Raw genomic sequence first — 8,432 nt, forward strand, 5'->3', positions numbered from 1 at the left:
AGGTGTTCAGGGGTCCAGGAATCAAACCCTTGCATGTCAAACACCTGACCTGCTGTACTATCATTGCTCCTATTTCAGAAAATATCAACTGATTTTTGGTTGAAATAAATGCCATATTAACAAACATCTTGATGACACAGCTCTTTCCTTTTTCAAAAAGAAACACATATAAAAAAGCAAGACTAAGGTTTAGTGCATCATGGCTAAGGGAAACAAGTTGGATTGAGGCAAAGCCTTGAAGCAGTGAGTGGTGCCACCTATTAAGGAGATGCTTTTGTGCATTCCTGATTTTCATCCTCTCTCAGCACAGGCAAGGTAGTGGGCCATTACTCAACAGCACGTGTTGGGTTGAAGGAAGAGCATGTGACAGCTCCAGTTAGTACAGGAATGAACACAAATTTGGAAGGGAAAAAGTTTTTAGCTTCTCAAAGGCAACTCCTATTGCCAATTTCAGATGGAGCTTGGTGATTAATTAGTTCTTTCTTTCACAAATCTTCAGAATTACCTCTATTTATAGTCAATTCCAATTGCACGTGCTATAGAAAGGAATTAAAAGGAACTGGATAATGATAGGAAGCATAGGGATCAGTGGAAAGAAAAGTAACTCCATAATTACTCTTATCCATTGCATCCCAAGAAAGGTCACTGAAATTTGAAACTGGTGGTGCATTTCCAGGCACAACATTTTCTTCAGAAGAATTATCTAGGGCCATTGCTGAGCATCCTCTAACAACTCTTTAGAAGTTGCTAGCAGGCAAAATTGGAGGCTTGGGATTTCAATAGAATACAATTCCTTCTTTTATTTTCCTTTTAAGTGGTAGGAGGCTATGTTTCTTGAAAAATACAAACTACTTACTGCCTTAGCTTTATTTTAAGCAAAACACTCAGAAGAAAGTTTTAATGAAATTATATTTCTGGTGGGTTTTCTTTCGGGGGGGGGGGAGTAAGCAGTGCTCAGTGGTTACTTCTGGCTCTGTACTCAGGAATAACTTCTGGGTTCTATATGGGATGCCAGGAATCAAACTGGGTCAACTGAGTGCAAAACATGCACTATACTTGCTGTACTATTTCTCTGGCCTAGTTCTGCAGCTAGAGGCTATTCCTGGTGATGTCCATTGTACACTGGACCTGGAGACGGGTCTGAGGGTTCTTGCTCAAGCATGTTTCTTAAGACTTGGACTATCTTCCAGACCTAGAATTGTGTGTGTGCATTTAATAACATAAAAGTTAAAACTTAACTAGCTCAATGTAATTCAAGGTTATAAGATATATAAAAATAAAATAACTATGTTATATGGAGTTATTTTCACAGTACCTTTCTACAACTAAATACTTTCTGCAGGTTTTTTTTTTTACTAGGCAGCATAGAAATATGAAGATACAGAAACTTGATTTTTAAACAGAACTTAATCATAAAGGAAACAATTATCAGCTGGCACATAAAAAGCAGACTAGGAAGAACAGTGAGACAATCAGGGGATCAAAGGTGAGTGAAGCAGTGGGCAGGGAAAGATTACATTTCTGTCTTATCATTGAGTTCCTGGAGAAGTGAGAATTGAGAGTGACATCATTCTAATCCTATGATATTATGCAAAAGAGCCTGATCAAACTTTGAGTCAATTGCTCCATTTGAGGAGGTCACACATACCATTAATAACAAAATATCTCCCACTTCTTTTTCTCCAAATTCCTTTATTAAACTCAAGAACAAACTTATTTGTCATCAATATCGATTAGAGTCTTAATATATAGTATCTTGAATGAATTTAAGCATTATAAAATATATTAAAATTTAAAAATGTTTATTTGTTCCTTTCTTGCTGGCTCAGTGAGCATACCCTAAATATTTAGAATCACATGCTATATCAATTAATAAACATTTCTCTATGTCACTGTTATGTCATCATGCTGTTACCTGCAAGTATCTTTTCAAAATAAGGAAAATTCACATCCCCAGTGCAATGTTATTTGCTTATGCATTTTTGCCTCTTTGTACAAACACCTTCCTCCAGCCTTCCTCTTTCCTCTATTTTAATTTCTAAGGCCCATTACATCCACAGTTTTATCCTTCTAAAGCCCAACTTGACTCACATGATCAGGATCCTTATTTATGATCAAGACTCATTAATATTTTGGGGGGGTATTAATACTTAAAAATATGGAACACTTCACAAATTTGCATGTCACCCTTGCGCAGGGACCATGCTAATCTTCTCTGTATTATTCCAATTTTAGTATATGTGCTGCCGAAGTGAGCATCTCATTAATATTTCTTACTAGCTTAATTCAGCCAAGCCTGAATATTTAATACCAACATATTGTTAGTACATTCTGAGATTTCCCCCATTTCTTAGAAATTTTATGACAGAACAAATGAAATCAGAAGAACCTCTTCCATTGCCATACCATTTTAAAATATATTTTAAATTTATTTTAATAGTTATTAGTAATAATGAATATATGCAGTTTAATTAACACATTTAACAATTATTTTTAAAAGTATTTAATTTAAAATGTATTTATTCCTTTTAAAAACTTCCTTTGACTTATTTATCATAGGGGTGTTCTTTTAGGCAAACCACCTATCAAATACCTAACATAAAATCTGAATCAATGGAAACCTCACATATGACTTGGGGAAAGGAATTCAAAATGTCAGTTGCCTAAGTGGAGTGAAGTTCTTTATAATGCTATAAGCTCAGCATATAGGTTTCAGTTGCCTTTGCCGTAATTACAGAAAGACTATAAATAACCCACTTTCATTAACCTTTTCCATAGCCAAATACTTTCTGAGACTTGACAGCCACATTCTTACTGAGAGGTTTTGAGGAGCGACTTTTTGGTGGGGGTGGGGTGGGGATGTATCCCTTTGCTTATCAAGGACAGAGGGCTCTTTTAAAACTACTCAACAAGGTGAGGGATAGGGTAAGATGATGACAACTTTGATGTAGTTTAATTAACAAATAGCTTCTGAAATCTTATAATTAAAAGAATGATGCATTTGTTAGAGATGAGATGAGCACAAATACATTTTCTAGGTGACAGCCAGATCTTCCTTCCATTCTGGTTTTAATTCAAGTGTCTCGATCTGAAATGGGTCTGACAGTTCTCAGTTCCAAAGTGAAGAAGATAGAGCAGCTACTACCAGCTGACCTTAGGAGTTGACTGCATGGCCAACAACACATAAAGGGTTCTGAAATGGTTAAAAGTCGAATCAACCTGCAGGACCAGAAAGGACTTAGGGAGCATATCACACCAGGAAAATAAGGCTAAAGACTGATGAGGAATGTGGAGACTTGCCAGAGGTTTGATGCCTGCCTCTTCTTTTTATGCCAATCCCAGGTATGGCTCTTCCCACATCAGGAAGTGCCAGCCTTGTCCAGTCTTGCACAAGGTTAAGTGGGAAAAAGTAACTAGAGTTGAGGATTAGAGTTGAGGAAGTCTTTCTATTAACACACTTAATTTTGAGAGATCGCAAGCTTGGTTGGTTTCTAATTTGTATTATTTTATCATTGAAGCAAAGAAACAGCACTTGTGGATTATCTTGGAATGTGAAACAGACATCTGTATGGATCTCAAAATCATCCCGTTAAGGAACATGTAAGAAATACAAAGATATTTCTCTTAAAAGAAATGTATAGAGTTTCCCTGGCTGGAAACTGTGGATAAAGCTGACTCTGCTGGGCCTCTTAAGCACGGCAGCCATTTTGAGGCATCCCCCCTGCTTGCTCCAGCCTGGGAATTTGATCGTCCCTAGCATACATACCTCAGGGCTCGCTTCTACTAAGGTTAGTCTTCCCACCACAAGAGGTGGAAGCAAAGGAACGTGGCTGCTCTGCTTCGCTTAACAACAGAGCACTCCACCTAGCCAATGAATACCACCACAACACATCGAAAAACCCATAATACAAGCATGACAATGGGGGAAACTACGCAGACCAACATCAGACATAGAGAATGAAGAGGGCAACTCTGATGACCCGACAACGACCAACCACCTAGTTAGTCTTTCAGATATGGAGTTTAGAGAAGAAATATGGAGGATGTTCACAAAACTCAAAGAAAGTATAGAACAGAACACTAGTAAGAATTAAGAGAATATAAAGATAGAAATCAGAAAACTCCAAACTGAAATATCAGGTCAAATAAGAGGTCTGAAAAAGTCAGACGAATTGAAAGACTCAATAAATAAGCACTCCCACAGGGTAACAGCAGCTGAGGATAGAATTAGTGAGCTGGAAGATGAGATGCATAACAACTTCATACAATAGAAGAGATTGGATAAAAAGCCTTAAAGCAAATGATCAGATAATGGAAAAATTACTCAAAGAATATGAACAGGTGAAAATAGAAGTCTTTGATAAGCTCAACAGAAATAACTTAAAAATCATTGGAGACCCAGGGACCTAAGAAGAGAATCTCCAGGAAGAATCAACAGTCAAGAACATCATCACAGAGAAACTACCAGAACTAAAGAATGCATGTGACCAAATCCTGCCTGCCCGAAGAGTACCAGCTAAAAGAGACCTCAGGAAAAACACCCCAAGACACATTCTAGTCACAATGATGAATCCCACAGATAGAGACAGAATACTGAAAGCAGCAAGATGAAAAAGGGAAATTACATTCCAGAGAGCATCCTTGAAATTTACAGCAGACCTATCACAAGAAGCACTCAATGCCAGAAGGCAGTGGTGGGATATAGTGACAAAACTCAATGAAATAAATGCTTCTCTTAGAATACTGCACCCAGCAAAACTCACTTTCAGGTTTGAAGGAAGTATACATAGTTTCACCAATAAACAACAGCTAAGAAACTTTACAGACTCAAAACCAGCCTTAAAAGAAAAACTGAAAGGTCTAATTTAAGACAAGACAGACCAACAAACACACCAAACTTCTACTCAAAGATGGCACTAACTCCCATGAAAATTATCTCTCTCAATGTCAATGGACTAAATGCACCCGTTAAGAGACACAGAGTGGAGAAATGGATCAAAAAACTGAACCCAACCTTCTGCTGCCTACAAGAAACACACCTGAATAGTCAGAACAAACAAAGACTCAAAATAAAAGACTGGAGGAAAATCATCCAAGCAAACAACATTCTTAAAAAGCTGGACTGGCCATACTAATATCAGATGGCACAAATTTTATACTTAGAAAAGTTGTAAGGGACAAAGATGGACATTTTTTACTAATCAATGGATATGTACAAATGGAAGAAATCACTCTTGTAAACATATATGCACCTAATAGGGACCAGCAAATTAGTTAATACAGTTGTTGACAAATCTGAAAAAGGATGTCAAATTAACACAATAATTATGGGAGACCTCAACATGGCCCTGTCAACACTTGATAGGTCAACCACATTGAAACTCAACAAAAATATACTAGACCTAAAAAGAGAAATGGAAGAGGCCTAGTAGATAGATATAGGACACTCCATCCTCAGAAACCTGGATACATATTCTTTTCCAACTTACATGGATCATTCTCCAGGATAGACCACATGCTGGCACATAAAACATACCTCCATAGGGGGCTGGAGAGATAGCATGGAGGTAAGGCGTTTGCCTTTCATGCAAGAGGTCATCGGTTCGAATCCCAGCGTCCCATATGGTCCCCCGTGCCTGCCAGGAGCAATTTCTGAGCATGGAGCCAGGAGTAACCCCTGAGCACTGCCGGGTGTGACCCAAAAAAAAAAAAAAACATACCTCCATAAAATCAAGAGGATAGAAATTTTGCAGGCTACCTATACTGACTACAAGGCTCTGAAATTGGATGTGAACTACACAGGGACACAGAAAAATTAGTTTAACAACGGGAAATTAATCAGCCTACTACTGAACAACCAGTGGGTCCGAGATGAAATCAAAAAGGAAATCAAAACTTTTCTAGAAACAAATGACAATGAAAACACAAATTATCAGAACCTATGGGATACAGCAAAAGCAGTACTAAGAGGAAAATTTTATAGCTTTGCAAGCACACATCAGGAAGGAAGAAGGAGCATACATGAATAGCTTACTGACACAGCTTACAGAATTAGAAAAAGATCAACAAAAGGAACCAAAAATAGGGAGACAGAAGGAAATAACAAAGTTAAGAGCAAGAATCAATAAAGTGGAAGCCCAAAAAACAATACGAAAGATCAATGAAAGCAGAAGTAGGATTTTGAAAAAGTAAAGAAGATTGATAGATCATTGGTAAAACTCACAAAGAGAGGGAGAGAGACTTGATAACCCATATTAGAAATGAAAAGGGGGAGATCACAGCAGATACTGCAGACATTAAAAGGGTATTCAGAGACGACTTTGAGAAACTCTATGCCCCTAAAATATGAGAACCTGGAAGAAATGGATAAATTTTTGAACTCATATAATCTTCCTAGGTTGAATAAAGAGGATGTAGCATATATAAACACCCCATCACTATTGAGGAAATTAAAACCATAATCAAAAATTTTCCCAAAAACAAAAGCCCAGGCCTGGATGGATTCACAAATGAATTCTTTCAAACCTTTCAAGAGGAACTACTGCCAATCCTGGCCAGGCTATTTTATAAAATTGAAAAAACAGGAACAATTCCAAAAAACTTTTATAAGCCATCATCCCATTAATAACAAAACTAGATAGAGATGCTGCCAAAAATGAAAATTACAGACCAATATCCCTGATGAACACAGATGCAAAGATCCTCAACAAAATCCTGGCAAACAGGATCCAATGCCTCGTCAAGAAGATCATTCACTGTGATCAAGTAGGGTTCATCCCTGGAATGCAAGAATGGTTTAACATCCGTAAATCTATCAACATCATACACAGCATCAACAACAAGAAAAATAAGAACACATGGTCATATCAATACACGCAGAGAAAGCATTTGATAAGGTCCAACACCTATTTTTGATAAAAACTCTCAGCAAGATGGGGATGAAAGGAATCTTTCTCAATATAGTTAAGGCCATCTAACATAAGCCAATGGCAAATATTATCCTCAGTGGAGAAAAATAAAGCCTTCTTCTAAATTCTGGTACAAAACAAGGCTGTCCTCTCTCACCACTCCTATTCAACATAGTACTGAAAGTGCTTGCTATAGCGATTACACAAGCAAAAGATATCAAGGGAATCCAGTTAGAAAAGGAAGAAGTCAAACTCTCACTGTTTGCAGATGACATGATACTCTACTTAGAAAACCCCAAAGACTCTACCAAAAAGCTTCTAGAAACAATAGATTCACATAGCAATGTGACAGGCTACAAAATTAACACACAGAAATCAATGGCCTTTTTATACACCAATAATGATAAGGAAGAGAAGGAAGTCAAGAAGGCAATCCCATTCATAATAGTGCCACACAAACTCAAATATCTTGGAGTCAACTTGACCAAAGATGTGAAGGACCTATACAAAGAAAACTATAAAGCCCTACTCCAAGAAATAAGAGAGGACACACAGAAATGAAAACACATACCCTGCTCATGGATTGGCAGGATTAATGTCATTAAAATGGCAATACTCCCTGAAGCATTATAAGATTTAATGCGATCCCCTTAAAAATACCTATGACATTCTTCAAAGAAGTGGATCAAACACTTATGAAGTTCATCTGGAACAATAAACACCCTCCAATAGCTAAAGCACTCCTAGGGAAAAGGAAAATGGGAGGCATTACTTTCCCCAACTTTAAACTGTACTACAAAGCAATAGTTATCAAAACAGCATGGTATTGGAATAAACACAGACCCTCAGATCAGTGGAATAGGCTTGAGTTCTCAGACATTGTCCCCCAGACATACCTAATTTTTGACAAAGGAGCAAGAAATCCTAAATGGAGCAAAGAAAGCCTCTTCAACAAGTGGTGCTGGCAGAACTAGTTAGCCACTTGCAAAAAAATGAACATAGACCCCCCTCAGTTAACATCAAGTACGAAGGTAAAATCCAAATGGATTAAAGACCTTGATATCAGACCTGATACCATAAGGTATATAGAACACCATGCCAGTAAAACACTCCATGACATTGAGACTAAAGGCATCTTCAAGGAGGAAACTGTACTTTCCAAACAAGTGGAAGCAGAGATCAACAGATGGGAATACATTAAACTGTGAAGCTTCTGCACCTCAAAAGAAATAGTGCCCAGGATACAAGAGTCACCCACCAAGTGGGAGAAACTATTCACCCAACACCCATCAGATAAAGGGCTAATATCCAAAATATACAGGGCACTGACAGAACTTTACAAGAATAAAACATCTAATCCCATAAAAAATGGGGAGAAGAAATGAACAGACACTTTGATAAAAAAAAAGAAATACAAATGGCCAAGAGGCACATGAAAAAAATGCTCCTTGTCACTAATCATCAGGGATATGCAAATCAAAACAACAATGAGATACCACCTCACACCACAGATATTGGCACACA

The 8,432-nt window shown here is 37.6% G+C and overlaps 1 non-coding gene across 1 annotated transcript; it reads right to left on the reverse strand.

Moving 5' to 3' along the window:
- Positions 1–2,152: 2,152 nt before the first annotated feature.
- On the reverse strand, positions 2,153–2,259 carry LOC125996691 (U6 spliceosomal RNA). The gene has a single exon (XR_007491373.1). It is a non-coding gene; the product is annotated as a U6 spliceosomal RNA (small nuclear RNA).
- Positions 2,260–8,432: the final 6,173 nt, after the last annotated feature.

This window comes from Suncus etruscus, chromosome 18, assembly GCF_024139225.1.
Source record: "Suncus etruscus isolate mSunEtr1 chromosome 18, mSunEtr1.pri.cur, whole genome shotgun sequence".
Classification (NCBI taxonomy): domain Eukaryota; kingdom Metazoa; phylum Chordata; class Mammalia; order Eulipotyphla; family Soricidae; genus Suncus; species Suncus etruscus.